Source organism: Epinephelus lanceolatus, chromosome 18 (genome assembly GCF_041903045.1).
Source record: "Epinephelus lanceolatus isolate andai-2023 chromosome 18, ASM4190304v1, whole genome shotgun sequence".
Classification (NCBI taxonomy): Eukaryota; Metazoa; Chordata; class Actinopteri; order Perciformes; family Serranidae; genus Epinephelus; species Epinephelus lanceolatus.
Window position 1 is genome coordinate 19,937,755 of NC_135751.1, and position 17,125 is coordinate 19,954,879.

The following is a 17,125-nucleotide window of genomic DNA, read 5'->3' on the forward strand; positions in this document are numbered from 1 at the left end:
ACAAAAGGTGTCAAAAGACAGAACACATGCCGTATGTAAACAATGCCGTTACAAGATAAACACGATGTAATGTGACCTGCCTGGATGGCCATCTCACTCCACTAACTTCTCGCTACAGCAACATTAGCTGCTCTGTATCAACAATGTTGGGCTGACATAACGTGCATGCAGGTTGATATTTGACAGAGCTGTTCTGTCAGTAAGAAAAATAATAACGCCACAGGGGATTTGTTAAGCTAGAAGTAGAGGAAAAAGTCTGCTAGCCGCTAAGCTAATTTATACATTGTAAACATGCTAAAGCTTATAATGGGTCACTAGCAAAAAATATGTTTAATGGCTGTTCAGGATTTTAAGCCAGAAAGTTGAAGTTTTAGAAAAAAATGACAGTATGGTGATTTACACCCCTAGTACTGCATACTGCCTATTAGTGAACGATATAGTACCTGCTACCTGTAGACTGTTTACACTTAGGTATCCTCAAGTATCACATGACTGACGGCCAGACTTACCCGGCCAGCAGCTCTCACATCGAAAGCATCACAAGAAATTCTCAAACAGTTGTTTTTCTTTTTTGATAAATTGGCCATTAATAGGTAACTCCTCACCTCAAAAAGCCATTCAAACTTAATAAAGTGACATATAACAGCTTTTAGCCTGTCTCAAAATCTCCACCATTGCCAGCCATTGCACAAATGCGCAGTCTGAAGAGACACAATGCACTGTGAGGCAGCTGAGTATGTGCAGTCAGCTCACATCTCATACTATTACCTCACAGTTAGTATTAATAGTATGTTAGTATATGATTTCAAACACAGCCTCATCTGCTTAAACTACATGATTGTATGTTTTGTTAAGTGTTTACACGCTGCTTACAAATGCTACATAGGGAGACATAAATTAAAGAGTTACAGTGACGTCAGTTACAACAGCATTAGATGGATTCCTGAAGAGCCACATGAGCTCAACATTCTGCACAATCATGGACCTTTTTGAACAGTGGTTCAACTCTGATATAAGTAATGACCTACTAATTAGTCAAATTCTATTTCAACCATCTTGTTGACCTGCTCATCACTAGAAAAGTGTACGTGTGTGCAGCAAAGCAAACAGTAAGAGTTCAGAAGATGTTTTTCTTATTACATGCTAAATTCAGGGCAACCACTGGCCCTACAACTTCTGTATACCCAAGATAGCCAGGCCTCTTGCCCATGGTGCAACCCGCTGATCTTGTGCCTCACAGGAGCACAGAAGCAGGCCAAAGCATCCCGTCAGTTCCCAGCAGGCTCGCTAAGCAGCTTACAGATACTCATCCCTGATCACAGCCCTTCAGGCTTAGAAACCCTGGCATTCTGCTGGCGGCTTCAACTAGCTGGATCAATTAACAAATGAGCAGCCATTGCCGTGCCGCAGACACACATGCACACACACATACACACGCACGCGCGTCAAGTTAACTGGCAGTAGGACAGGGTGTTTGCAAGAAGCCAGAAAGGTAAAGAATGAATGAATCTGTGAGAGATCTCATCTTGTCATCTGCAGTTTCATAACTGCATGATGCTACAGCATAGAAGGAACAAAAAAAATCCACACTTTGGATATGCAAACAGTTACCATGGCAACTTCGATATCATATCACACAACAACACAGAAAATTGGACTGAAACCTTCAGGGGCAGTTAACAGCCGAGAATTCAATCAAGAATCAATAAAGAGGCATAATGTGGAAAATCTGAATGTGTTGTGCAACATTATTGTTTTGTGCAGAAATTATCCGGCAGGCGTGACACAACCTGCGAGACCAAGTGTAAGCTGCCAGCCTGATAAGGATATCCGCATACCAGCTAAGATCGACATGACAGACAGGTCGATTGCCACTGTAACAAACCTATGAATGTGCACAGAATGTCCATATGAACACACAGACACACACACACACACACACACACACACACTAGCAAATAAACTCTCACAGACTTGTCATTCCTGTATCAATATTTCCAAGCTGACTTCAACTCTGCTTGTGTCCCTGACTGAGAGGAAACAATGGCTCCTTTGTGGGGAGGTGAGCTCAGGTTGATCTGCACCTGCAGCACAGCAACAAGCAGCCGCATGCCTGCTAGCTTAAATCACTGAGTCAGAGAAGGAAGCATGGACGCAGGACTTTGGGTGCATATGAACAGACTGTCCCCTGAAGTGTGACATCAGCCTGTGTAGATGTATTGACTGCTTGTGTAACAGAAGCAATGATACACCCACACAGGTAGAGAAAAGGAAAAAAAAATACAGAATAACAGAATGTGGGCTACGGTGCAGAAAGAAAAAAAAAGTGGAAGTTTGCAATGTTGAACAGAGAGAACAAGAGAGACAGAGATGGAGGGAGGGAGAGAATGGAGGTGGATGGAGAGAAACTGAATCACTGGTGAAGGTCAAGTCGGATTCACTACGGGTTGTCATGGAAGCAGGATAATGCTAGGGTCGTTGCCATGGGAGAAGTTGCAAGATGAGGGCCAGCGGCTGCAAAGTGCTGTGTTACAAAACACTGTTCAAAGATCTCCACCCTTACTATCAGCTATCGTTACATCAACATCGACACTTCCCTGGGGAGGAAACTGGAGTGATCCCACCTGGAGAGTCTGTGTACAGTATGTGTGTGTGCGTGCATGTGTGTGTGTGTGTGTGTGTGTGTGTGTGTGTGTGTGTGTGTGCACAGTGTGTGTGGCTAAACAGTACAGTGATGTTAATACCTGCCTATCTCGAATGCCAAGTCACATGGGAAACAAACAAGTGGCAACTATAATGGGGCAGTGGGATAACGTGCCAGACGCAGATAATAACTGAGAGTCTGGGTGGCCATGTGAGTGTGTGCGTGTGTGTTTGTGTACACTCCCTGTGAAACCGCAACATCTAAACACAATCTGGGAGGGGGGCAGTTTATGCTTACAGTTCATCCATCCCTTGCTCTCTCTGTTTTTCCCACACACTCATTTTGTAGTTTTGAGAGTGGGATGATAAACTCATTTACAGGCGAAAACTACTGATATACAGTATATATGACATGTTGCTAAAATTGGAAGCTCAGTCATCGCAGCTGTTCAACCTACTAGCCCAATATAAGTTTGTCCAGCAATGGTGTCATGCATTTAGGCCACAATGAAGGCTTAACAGCAGACATGTAAGCCTGTCAAAGACAAGTGGGCCAGAGCACAGTGGCAAGTAATCTTTGCATTTACTCCAAGAAGGTCTCAGGTAGGTTGTCGTGCATTGTCTACTGGATAAGACAGTATGTAGCAAAGCCAAACCATCTGGTATCAGCAAGCCAAAACCCTGGCCTCTTTTTAAGCTGCAGTTCCACCAGCCTCAGCAACACATTTTACACTTTTTTTAACAGCAAAAAACTGGAACACAACAGAGCAATATCGCCATTCTAACAAGGATAGCACAATATCTATTTAAATACTAGTTTATTTTGAGCTAATCTAAAAATTCTTGAGTCTTGAGTCACAGGATGGATGTCAAAGCCTCAAGGGAGCTGTAATTTTTGAATGCTAAAAAAAAGATGACAGGGTTTCCCCACATATTCAATTATTTCAGTCAGGAACATTTTAGTCAAAGAAAAGTTTATTTCCATTTGAAGTATTATATTTGGCAGTATGGCTCTGTTCTGGGGCCCCTCTGCCTTTCCTAGGCCTACACAGAAAACCTCTTCCATGCTCCTACATGGAAAGCCTAAGGCGGAGACAGTACACCTCTCCACACTTCCATGCATTTATGCGGAAAGCCTGAGGCAGAGAAAGAAACCCCCCTACCCTTCCATGCGCCTACATGGAAAGCCTAAGGCAGGGAGAGCAGCAGCAAAGACCACTCAGGAACAGAACAGAGCTGCATCAATGACAAACAGAAATGCCATTGATAAGTCAGACACAGCATGAAAAGGAGGAGCTTGGGTGGAGGCGCGTTGCAAAGCGGCTTGCAGAGGAAGCAGCAACAGTAGGCAGGCCAGAGCAGTTTAAATAGGGCACCCTGAATGAGATTTGGCAATTGGTTGCATAGAGAGGAATCATGATCTATCAGCTGACTCCCTTTCATCAATCAGTTGGGCTGTTTGAGATCAGCTGATGTAGCTGGGATGTGAGCGGAGCTTTACATCGCATCCCATCTAAACTAATGCTATGCATAATTTGTGGCAGTTCACAATGATAACAACAACTGCCACAACATATTGATTTTGTATTTTTGGAGCTGGACTGCCCTTTAGGAGGGCTGCTGGAACAGAGATACCATTCTGTTATTCATTGCACCACAGATGGAGCACAGAGCGTATTCTGGGCACAGACGGAGCAGCAGAATGTCAGGCGCAGTGAAAGTGAAACTATCATTGTGCTGGGTCTAAAACCTGGCGTTCACTTGCTTCTGCAGCAGCTGCTCTTCTCATTCATCATCTGATCTTAAGTGGCAACTATAATGGGGCAGTGGGATAATGTCATCAACATCATCTGATTTGATCAGCTCTGATCGAATCTACGGATTAGTTATCCAGCCCATGGCTCAAACTCCACAAACTGCTGCTGAAGGAAAAATATTAACTTGTGAAGAGGTCCGCCTGTACTGTGTTCACGGATTTCAATGACAAAACCAGCAATGACAAAACCTTTGAACTTAGAGAGGGGGCACAGAATTATACAGGGGGACAGAGAGACATACAAGAACCCGCCCAACTCCACCCTGTCGTCGTCAGCTACCTCCACACATAGCTTCTAATTCTGTGGCGTTTAAACTTGGTGGAATTTTACAATAAGCTACATTAACTACTTTAAGTGACTAGTACAAATTACCGAATCACCTTAGGGACACAAAACCAAGCAGCAACCTCCAAGGCTAAAAAAAATGAAGCCAAAGCGGAAGTGCCGAAAACTGCAGTTCCTCAAATGGCCACTTGAGGCTGACTCCAGAGGCGACTCAGTCCTATGTTAAAATGCCCGACTTCACAGCAGAAATACACGTGTTTAAAACCTGGTACAAGAAAAAAACAAAAACTGAGAGAGTATAGGCACAATGTCTCTATTTCAGTGTGTTTTCAGTTCATGGAAATTAATTTAATGTTTTGGTCACATGAAAAGGTTTTATTCAGTGTTTGTACTGAAAACACCCTCTAAGGTTTGCCTGTTCATTGTTTATAGTAAGTACATTGTATTAGTGATTTTCAGCCTGTTTTTTACTAGCAAAAATTAGCATTAGCATTATCACAGTTAACCGTAACTGCAGATGGACCACGATAACCAAGCTAGCAGCTGGTGTTACGGTAAGCTCCACCCTTTTGTCCAAATATGGTCACTTCTGGCTCCAAAAATCCAACACTGCAACTGCCAAAATGCCAAACTTGAGGCTTCAAAACAGGAGTCCACAAACAATGGGTGATGTCATTGTGACTGCGTTCATTATTTTATACAGTCAGGTAATACCCGGTGAAAAAAGTAGCCATGTCGGGCTGAAGCTAACATATAACATAAAACTAGGGCTGGGCGGTATGACCTAAAATTTATATCATGGTATAAATCAAATCCCTTCACGGTAACGGTATATATCGCGGTATAAATTTAAGTGTAAAAGTTATAATAGAAGTGTTTCTGAATGGGTTTTGTAGTCCCTTAGCAAAGCTAAATTGATAAAAAACAACAACAACAACAACAACAACAAAAGCAAAGATATAATGTATTTTTTAGAGCATTTATTGTGCAGAATGCAGATCTCAAAACTCAAAATTAAAACCCAGCACTCTATGGTGCAAAATGTCCCCTGGGATCTATATCAAAAGGTAATTTCCTTCTTTTAGCAAAATCCTAAATGACTGAGTTGTGTTTTTTCCACCTGGACATTTATGCTCTGCCATTTCTCCTCTAATCATCACGCTGTAACCTGTGACAGGCTGTTATGATACCACAACTAGAGGGAGAGGGAGAGACACTGTGCTGCTGCCAGAGGAGACGCTGAATGAGTTCCCTCTGAGCGGTAAGTCGCTAAAAGAGTCTGAGAAGTCCGGGGCTGTTCATAAAACATTAACTCATTCACTCACAAGTTCTCCAGCAACACATGTTGCACGTGCTACGCTAAATCACGGACGTGAACTTCTCCTCCTCTTGCTCCGCTGTCTCTGTGCTCGCAGCCATTTTCACACTGAGGCAGGTGCGATGACGTCATCGACGATAGGACGGTAGAGCGCAAATCTCTACCGTGGGCCAAATTTATATCATTTCTACGGTCTACCGCATATACCGTGCAGCCCTACATAAAACTAACATTTTCTAACATGTCTGCTCTCCAGTCCATGAATTCCACTCTTAATATGCACAAGCTAGCCTAACAGTGTTGCACTGCATAGCTGATATGTCTTAACCTGCTCCGTGTTACCCTTTACAGAGTCACTGATGGTCCAGAACATCCCAGTGGGCTGGTTCATTTATCATACTGCTAAGGTCATAAATTTTATCTGACTGTACAAGGTTAGGGGTACACCTCATAAAAATCTCATGACAAAACCTGACTTGTGTGATATCCATCATGAAAAAAAACTTTCATCATCACATATCCTCTGCTTTACATTGCCTGATTGATTTAAATAATGTTTTACAGTGTACGTTCAGTGACTTGACAGAAAACTACAAGGCTGCAAAAGAAATCTGTGACTTAAACTCACATAAAAAAAAGTATGTCCCCGGAGAGAAACTTTGATTACTGCCGCAGCAAAACCCCCTTCTGATAACATATCTGCTTTTTCTTGTTGCTGAAAGCACAAGTGATGAATTTAATCGCACTCTGATTGATCTGACAAACTCTGGAGGATAGCTGGGTGACAAAGGAGGGAGAAAGAAAGTTAAATAATAGAGACGAGTAAAAAAAAAGATGGCAGATTAAGAGCAGCAACAGTCACTCTGACTGTGACATACAGATTACTGTGCCTGTGCGTGTGTGTGTGTGTGTGTGTGTGTGTGTGTGTTTATGGGTTGGTGCGGAATCCTTTAAAAGATCTGGGGTGTTTTTGTCTCTTCCCTGTTTGCGACAAAGTCCTCGAAGAATCAAAATATGAAGTTCAAAGTGAAGAAAGCGTTACATGAAAGAGAAACAGACTGGGGCAATTTAGGCAGACGGAGATAGTGGAGCAAGAAGTGAAGTGATGGGGAAAATCCCTCAAGAATGCAACAATAACAAGTGGTACCTTAAATGTAACAGACAAGAACCTGATGTGAACTTGCACACCATTTTGAGCCTTAATAACAGGGCTGCTCTCTCCAAGGCTGGGGCACTGGAGTGGAGGCAATGAGAAAAAGAGCAGAGTCATGCGTCTACCTGTTGAGATATGGAGATTCAAGGAGGGGCTGAGTGAGTGGCTGTGTGTATTCGATCCAGCCAGAACGCCTGAAGTAACCAGGGTCAATAAAGGTCTACAAAGAATGTATTCAAGTCCGACTATTTACTAGTGAGAGGAAACAACGGTAGGCATGTAATTAATATTTTAACTCATTCAGAAGTGGGATAAAGGATGCTGAAAGTGCAGGGTAATAAAAAGAAACATTACTGCTGCTACCTACTATTACACTTGAGTTCAGGGTGAGTTCGGCACACACACACACAGATTCTTTGAAAGCCATGGACATGTGCAAAACGCAGCACAAATTATGCTTGATATTATGAAATCATGACATTTCTATACTTCTGAGATACTTCAGGCGCTCTTGCATAATCATGACAGACAACATCTAAAACCCACACACCTACACGATGCAGATTTGCACACATCACAGCACTGAAACTGTGCACGCACTGGTTTTGATCACACTGTTGTGTTTTGCGTTGTTGCATGCCAGCCTTACAAGCGCAGAATGGAAATGGATCCATTACAAACAAGTGTCGAGTGGAGTAAGTGTGTAAAGGAAACACAGAGAGAGACAGACGGGGAGAGCTGTTTGTACAGTTTTGTCTATGTCCATCCCAGCTCTACCTAGGCTCACCTTCTGTACATGTCACTGCCACGAACAAATGAAGGGCAATGCAAATGCATGTCGACGGAGAGCGTGGGGGCCACTGGCTTCCCATCATGCAGTGCGCATCTCAGAAATAGAGCAGTAGAAGGCAGGGACCCCTGGGATGGTGGGACAGAGCTAAGAAAAGAGCTCCTCTGCTCTCATTTAAACAGGGACAGGTGCTGGAGGAGGAGAGAGGTAGGCCAGACTAAAGACAGAGAGGGGAAACAGAGAGAGAAAGAATTGCGTGTATACAGTACAGCATGTGTAATCGCAGGTGCTCATTCATGTCAGAGTTAACGCCTCACCCGCCACCGCTAACCTCTGCTCTCCGCAACAGACATGTTTTTTAACCTTTAAGATGGCATCCATTTACGAGCAGAAATTTAATGCTTATGTCCCAGATCCATTAACCTAAAAAAGACAATTATACTACAACAGTTTGCAGCCCCATTTTCCCTGTGTGAGACTTTTTTTTTTTTTTATCTCTCTCAAGTAATTACTAGGACGGCTTTGAGGTTTTTGTGTTTTTGTTTTTTTATTACGGGCTCTCTCTCCCCAGCAGCAACCTCAGCAATCCATTGGTTGATTACAATATGACCCCCTTTTTTCTCTAATGCATGTAATTTCCCAAAAGACACAGTCTTTGTGCTGAATCACACATATGTGTTATTAAAACGTGGTAATTGGCAAGGTTACAGAAGTTGATAAGAGGGGAGAAACATATTTGATTTGCTCCAGCTCTGGAGGCTGAACTGTAAGCACTTCACATTCCTGCTCAGGGTTCTTGAAAACAGACTCATCAGCCGAACTGAGAGGGAGTTTATTTTTTAATTGTGAACCAGAAGACAGGATGAAGGAAAGCCACAGCAAATATATAAACTACTTATCTGTGCTACATGGATTTTCTAGAATTAGGCTAGCGCTCAGTTTGTGGTCTGACTTCTACACACTTCCAACAGTGAAACACTAGCGATGTAGGACAGCACAGTGGAACACACCCAGCCCAGCACAGAGGAGTTCTCAACTCTTCACCTGAGGGCACTAAAAGATCAGGCTGACCATGCTGGCGTGTCGTAAACAGGCCTATAGCCAGAAACCTACTTCCTTCTGCATATATACTGTGTCACGAAACTGGAATTTCAAACTTTTATCTAACTTTCTACTCTGAAAAAAGTCGATATTTGATACCATTTTCAATACCACAGGGAACAACTGACAGTGAGGGCATAGAATTTAAGTTTTTATTAAAAGCTGAATATAGAAAGGCCATATCACGACAACAACTTTTCTTCTCTTGGCTGGTAGCAGAGAACAGCAGACTGACTGTATAGTAATGAGAACTGAGACATTTCAAATATTCAGAAGTAGGGGTGTCACGATATGACAGTACTGCACTTTTTGTACGCTTTTGCACAGTTATGGTCACAGACGTTCTCTCCACTTCCTTTCACTTGTATTTTGAGGGTAATTAATTTGCCAATAAAAAAGAGACAAAATGCCAGATGCAAGATTTCATTGGTTGCTTAGTCGCAGAAAAAACAAACAAAACAAAACTCGAAACTCTATTAGGAGCTGTGCCTTGTCAAGATAAATCAAAACCTTTTTGAGTGGGAATTTAATTTGAAAGGACAGACACAGGAAGAGGCCACGCTCAGCAGTCAGACTGGAGTCACATTACAAACCAGTCACAGCTGACAGATATATTTCCCTTATTCTATAAATATTCAGTCTGATAAATATGGAAAAGTTGATTATGTTAGTGCAGGGCTACCCAGAGCTTTACTTCTGTCCCACTGACGATAGGCCTACACACTTATAAACAGCGCCTGGAACAAGATCAGCTCTGCTCTCAGGATTTCAGGTAAATAGACTATATGGTGCTTGTTAAGGTTGCTTAGCAACCTCAGACAAAACCTGCCACCACGCTCTTGAAAGCTGCTACAGAAAAGACATAAGAGTAGCACCTAGAGCCTGACTTCATGTTTTCCAGGTAGGTTAAAGACGCAGCATGTGTACAGCCGTTAATTTCCAGGGCTGGCACCTGTGGTTATTCCACAGGCTAGTTAATAACATGTCGGGCAGGAAATCCAAAGTGTGGGATCATTTTGAGAAGGTGAAGGACGAACCCAAGGTGATATGTAAACTCATCTTCATTGGTCGACTACAAACATGACGTATCATCTGAAACATGTCAGTAGCTACATGCCCATTAGCCACTTAGCACAATCATTACTGCTTTGCTGACAGCGTCATTAACAGGCGGCTCGCTCAGTGTGTGATAGGGCTGTCAACGAATATTCTAAATTTGAATTTAAATTTGAAAAAAAAAAAATGGACCTTTGAACGTGAAAATTGATATTCGATTGTGGAGAAAAAAAAAAAAAAAAACACCACCGCAGCTGTCCTCTTTGCGAGTGGGCGTTGGCATCAGATGCGCATTTCTCCATGCTGGTCGACAAGCGGTTCTGCTCCCAGCTGTTGTTTTATGTTTTAATGTGTAGGTATGTAAATGTTTTCAAAGACGTTTATGTTGAGATAAAAATACCTACAAGTAGTTATGTTTCCTTGTATTAATACATATACAAGTATGTTTCCTTGTATTAGTTTGCCCTCTTGTGGACATAATTCGGAAAAAAAAAAAATTGAATGGTTCGAACCTATGAGTTATTTTTAGAAGGAATATTTGAACGTCATTTTTGAGCAATTTTGACAGCCCTAGTGTGTGACGTGCACTTGTAGATAAAATATAGGCCTATATTAATGAAGGTTCATTATTATACGGTTTTGTATTTCTCTGTAATGTAGCACAGTGTTAATAATGTTACTGATACTATTCTTTCTCACACCTTGAACTCAAACCATTGTGTTGCCCCGGCCAAAATATATAATGTAATAATTAAATTAATATCGTAAACATGCAGGCGACTAGTCGACTAATGGCCCTAAATGACGACTATTGGCGGACTTGGAAAATTCTTAGTCAGGTGCAGCTCTAAATAATAATAATGATAATTTATTCATTTAATTATACTTTTTCTTTAAATTTCCTACATGTATTACGATAATCTCTCTCTTGTGAACTCGTTTGGCCGTGATAATCATGTGGTGAAAGTCTGATACTGTACCTAATACAGTAGAAACCACTATTTTGTGCATTTAAGTGAGGAAAAAGGTAATATATACATAAAATTGGGTATTATAAACTAGCGGTAGTGCAGATTACGTCACCAACTGTTTTCATGACAGCAGTGCTGTAGGGCTGTCACTGTTATCCAAAATTCAAAACACCTTTTGAACATAGGAAAATTAGATCTAAAACCATTTGTTTAAATGAAAAATTTTGCAGTAGGCATAACAGACCCTGCCATACTCCAGCGGGCAGTGTTCCCAAACATGCTGTCAACTGATAAGGCAGTGTGGCATGCAATGGGTCAGATTAACCAGGTTATTGTTCTTCTCTTTGCAAATGCAAACTTAGGAGAGAAGAGCGATGTCAGTCTGATAATGAACAAACAAATGATTTTTAGTGTAGTGTGAGCAAACCTGACAACGTACTAGGATGCGGAGACCAATGCATGAGGCAATTATCGTCAAGGCTAGTCCAAAAATAATAAAATGTGGATTCAAAGGATGATGTTGTTGATGATGGTAGTAAGGAGAGAACAAAAGTATGCCACGTTTTAAGGTCAAACATCAGTAAGATGACCACCACAACATCCAACTTCATCTGTCACTACGAAACAAGAACAACGTACATCGCAAAAAGTACGTTATCGATGCAAAATGCAAGTATCTCGCTGACCTGAGCAATCGCGTCACTTGTCTTGCTTAACCTATAGCAGGGATTCGACTTGGCTTGCTTGATTCTCACCACAGTAACTTGGGACTTTTCTACAATGTGCAAACACTTGAATGAAGGTGGCGTCACCTGACTTTTGACCCATTCAGAAGCTTTTTGTGAAAAGGCAAAGGTGGCTGATTTGTTTGACTTCTGTCAGTTACAACAAAGATAAAGGAGCTCTCGGAGTGATGACGAATCCAAATACTCGGAATTACAGGAGGAGTTAAAGTCTGTGGACTGCCTTTTTGGCTCCGGGTCCAGTTGTAAATCACAAGCCTCTTAGTTCAGAGGAATATAAACACAATGGAGGAGAGCTGGTCATTTAAAACTGTCGTAAATGTATCCAGCCCCACAATGTCTACATTTCCTGTTTTTCCCAAGGAGACCTGGAAAGCCACACATGTCACTGAGGTAATAAGTGCTCACTGTTAGCATGTGTGTGTGCATGCATGTGTGTGTGGGTGGCAAAGTGACAGGCGATGATTAGCCGAACCAGAGGAGGATATGTGGGAGGGAGCGTGTGGGAGTAGTGGGGCTGGCGAGAGAGAGACTCTGTCTCTTTAGGCAGAGATATACACAAGTGGATTAAAAGAGCACTCATATTGTATAAACACACAGGAACGACTGGGGATTTTTGCACATAAAATGCACACAGCCATGTAAATATAATAGGCATGAACACATGCATGAACATAAAGAACAAGGGTGGATCCCTGTGGGAACACACTGTGTTCCAAAGGAATGAATTACAGCCAGGCTACAGCGCGTGTTGATTTGTCAGTAACAAAAACAACAACAGAGGGCATTATTTCACAAGGTAATTTCATTCCCCACTTAAGCATAATGTTTATGTGTGTGAAAGACGGGAGGAGAAAAGGGGGAGGAGGGAGGAAGAAAGAGATGGAGAGCAGCTGCCGACTCTTAGGTGTGTAGGTGGGACCATTTGCAACCCGTCTCTTACTGAGCCTCGATGGAATTAACAGGCTTTAAAGAGGCGCAACAAGAGCTCAAACGCATACGCACATATGATTCTGTGAGCATGCGCAAATACAGAAAAGGCCGTGGAAAAAGCGATTTATCTTTCAGGCAGCCAATGAACTCAATCAACTCTTCAAACAAGCAACGTTAACATGAAGCCCACTTATCATGTGACTGATCAGACTGTGGGAAATCAAGGATGTAGTGTTTATACTCAGATACAGAACATGATGCTTTGAAGTGTGAGTTGTATCAGCTACTGGGGCCATAAATTTCAAATCAACAACAACATAATGGCGCCTGTGAGCCCATAACTTTATCTGATGGCCTGGGAGATCCAAAATATACCTGTCTTCAAGCCTTACAAGTCCAGTGTGTAGGGCTTAGGGGTGTATATTGGCAGATATGGAAAATAACATATTTTCTTTAGCGTATAATCACCTGAAAATCCTAGTTTATGCCACTTTCACCACTATGTTTCAGTAACCCAGATCGGATCCACCAAACACTGGCTCTAGATAAGGCAATTCACGTTTTTGTGTTTTCACATTGACCACTTTAGTCACAAGCCAATCTGCAGCATCGAAAAAAACACTGATTTGTAACATAAAACTGTTTTATTCAGTGTTTTAGTGGTCATGTTTGTTTTGCAGCCAAAAAAGACATCTGCAGATAATTCTGCTCCTGGTTAAAACCTCCTGAACATCTGCATCTGCAAGCTATCAGGAGAAAAAGTTGAGCACACATTTTAGCATGTGGTGGGCGAGTTGCCCGTTTGTGACATGCCAAGCAGTGTCTGAGAAACAGCGATTTGTAACGTGAAACTGCTATATTCAGTGTTTTTACCGGTTTTAATCACCTGGAGGAGACCTTTGCGGATAATTCAGCTCCCGGTGGAAACTTCCTGAACAAAGAACACTGAAGAAATTGTAACCAGGAGGAAAGAGGAAGTCATAACTGGTTGCGATGTGCAATCCTCAGCACTACATGCTGCTAAATTCAGCTAAATCTTACACACTTGACCATTAATATCCCCTTAGTGTTTTTATTTAAATCTCCATCAATACCCGTATTACAAATGGGTGGAATTATTATTGAACTCTTGAAGTCACTGTAGGGGGAAATAACTTATTTACTAGGGCTGCCACTAACGATTATTTTCATTGTCGACTAATCTGTCGATTATTTCTTCGATTAGTCGAATAATCATTTCATCGAAAAATGTGTAAAAATGTTGAAAAATGTCGGTCTGTCTCGCCCAAACCCCAAAATTATGTCATCTAATGTCTTGTTTCATACTCACGCCAAAGGGTTTTAGTTCACTGTCACGGGAGGGTGTGTAAAGCTGCCAAAATTTGAGCGTAAGAAGCTGCAATAAGAGTATTTTGGGCTACTTTTATAGTACTTTTCTATGAAAAATGACTCAAATCGATTAGTCAACTACTAAAATAGTCACCGATTATTTTAATAGTCAATTAGTCATCGATTAGTCGACTAATCGTGGCAGCCCTATTATTTACTTACATTATTTAAAGAGAAAATGTTCAAATACTTTGCATGGCAACCAGAGTGGGGGGTAAAGTGTTACAGTAATATATTACTTTTTAGCAGTAAAAAGTATGACGCATTACCAACAGTATTTCGGGTAATATTATTACATTTACAATATCACACAGCACATTACCAGCCAAGATAAACTGTCACTTCCACCAGTGCGCGACCAGAAAACAGTGATCATGTGTGTTATCATGGCCAGTGTGTTTCCATTCATACATCTACACTGTATCCCGTTCTGCTTTTGTGTCCTAAGGCTGCCTGAAAGCAGCGGGGACATTGAGCTGGCCTCAAGTTTGTTTCTCATCCCAATGATGTTAGTGTAAGTTGGATGTGTTTCAATTCACATTCCCTACAACCGCAGAGCAACGGCAGCACACCGTCCCCTTCTTATGAATAACTCTTTCTCCGGTGTTGCTGTAGCTGACCAGCACACGGGGAACAGGCAGGTGGGTCCTCCAGCTCCGATGTGTTAATTTGCACTCGTCACAGTGATTTAATCTCACACCATTCTGTTTGCTGTGCTAACCTCAATATTTGTTTGTTGTGTTTTATACCATAGGCCCACAAACGATCATCCATATCTCATTATTATCAGACTTTGATCCTCTGCCGGACGCTCCCTCTGTCCAAGGCTGTTCATTTATTTTAAAAGGTCCAGGCTATTTAATCTTTTTATATCATCACACTATTATTAATATAAGCAGGGGATTTTAATACAAAGTGTGAACCACTGTATGTGAATGCATGAATGGGTCAGACCTGTGCAGCACTGGAGCTTCTGTGCTATGATTACCTGCTGTGAAACAACATGACCCTCATCCATTCAAAATGCCTTTTAGTTCTTCTGAGGTCACTTTGGTGAAGGTAACACAAAAGTAGTGTAATAAGCAACTTATCACCCTACACAGAGAGTAATATTGTAGAGTACCTTATTACTTTCAAATGAAGGTAACTAGTGACATGTGATATTACGTATTGAGAGTAGCTTGCCCAACACTGATGGCAACATATCTTAAAAAGAATCAGATTAGGACTAAATTAATTACAAAATGGAGATCTAAAAGCTAATTGCTGAGTAAGTTCAAGAATGATCTCTTCAAGTAGTATCTCACCTCTATATTCTATGTGTTGTCAACCTTAACCCACAAGCTGTGGTTTGTTTGTCTAACCTCCAGTGCTCTATTTTCCTCCAATCTGTGGATATTTCTGTGCTCCACCACCGGTCAAACAGGAAACTTTGAGCTTTGGGACTCATCCCTGCACACGGTTTTGACAGGAGGTCAGGGCACTGGCGCCGACCTCAGGGTGGGGACTCCAAAAAGTCGAGAGCAGGTGGCTGGAAAATAAAACCACACCGATCCTCCCCTCGGGATCCATGGTGGCATGAAGGGTGGAGTGTTGGATGCTGGTGCATTGTACTGGAGACTGGCAATGAACAGCAGGGCCTAATATCTTTAGCTACATCACAGCCTTTCTTTTTCAACTTTCAGCTGCAGAGATAGATTTAGTCGATGAACACAGACAAAAACACACAGATATAAAGACAGCGAGGATGAGTCATTTCAAATATCCAGTCCCTTGCACATCGTCCTTCAGGCAGGGCTTTTGAAAACAGAATCCGTTTTCTGTTCCATCATACATACTTATGACAAAAGAGGGGAGAAAGTTGATATACTTCCACACACACACACACACACACACACACACACACACATATGCACAATTTCCAAATGTCCCGTGGCAATATATGTAACAACGAGGGAGCATCAGCACATACAGGAATGTAAGAATTCAAAAGTTTCTGACAATAACTATTCCTTACAATAATCCCTTGCTGTTAGAATCACAGTGTTGTGTGGTGCAAGAAGAGATAAGATCAGCTGTCAGTCCGATCACGTACATGAAGCACCCTTTTATGACAAGTTCAGCTGAGGATGCCTGTCTTGGAAGAGCCTGCTACTGTAAGTGAGGCTCAGTTCAACAGGAAGATACTGCTGTATCAATGGAAAACCTCACAGAGATAGAGGGAGATAGAGAGAAAGAGAGGAGAGAGAGAAGGCCGCTTACTGAATAAAACATCCTGAGAGCACTTTCATGTTAGTCCCTGTTGGCTGGGCTGGAGGAAACCCAAAACTAGATCTCAGCTCCACCGCAACAAAGGCCCTGTCAAATCAACAGCTACTTCCACGCAGATCAAGCAGTCGAAAGCACAATCAGTGCGAAGGGAATCTCTTCAAACAGGAGCTGATTTCCCATAGGCCGGCGACAGCAAATACAGATGCCCATCACCTAGGAAACGTCTCACTATGAGAGGACCAGGTGTTCGTTGCCAATTGACCTCTATGTGTGTAACCAGAACAGCGATGCAGGCACACCTAATTGACATGAAATACACACATCACACAAGGAGCAACACTTCTAACATCTCGTATACTGATAAATTTTTCCACACAGAATCAATAAATTCCTCTCCAGTCAGTCACATAAAATAAAACCCTTCCAAAAACAATCTTCAGCTTGGATGAAAACATGTTACCATCGGTCTATAATGCTGTAAATAAATCACGCTCAGCTCCCACCTGGCTGAGCTGACGGTACGGCATCCATTATTGTTACCTTTCTCAAACTCTGATGACATTATTTTGACAAAAAAAGCCCCATAAAAAAAAAAAAAGTTATTACCTCCAGGACACAGTCGAACAACAAACTGCTTTAGCATTAAAATGATTCA

General features: G+C 41.9%; 1 protein-coding gene across 7 annotated transcripts in view; it reads right to left on the bottom strand.

Moving 5' to 3' along the window:
- baiap2a (BAR/IMD domain containing adaptor protein 2a) overlaps nucleotides 1–17,125 on the bottom strand; it is a 74,930-nt gene that overhangs the window by 31,238 nt on the left and 26,567 nt on the right. The window lies entirely within an intron of this gene.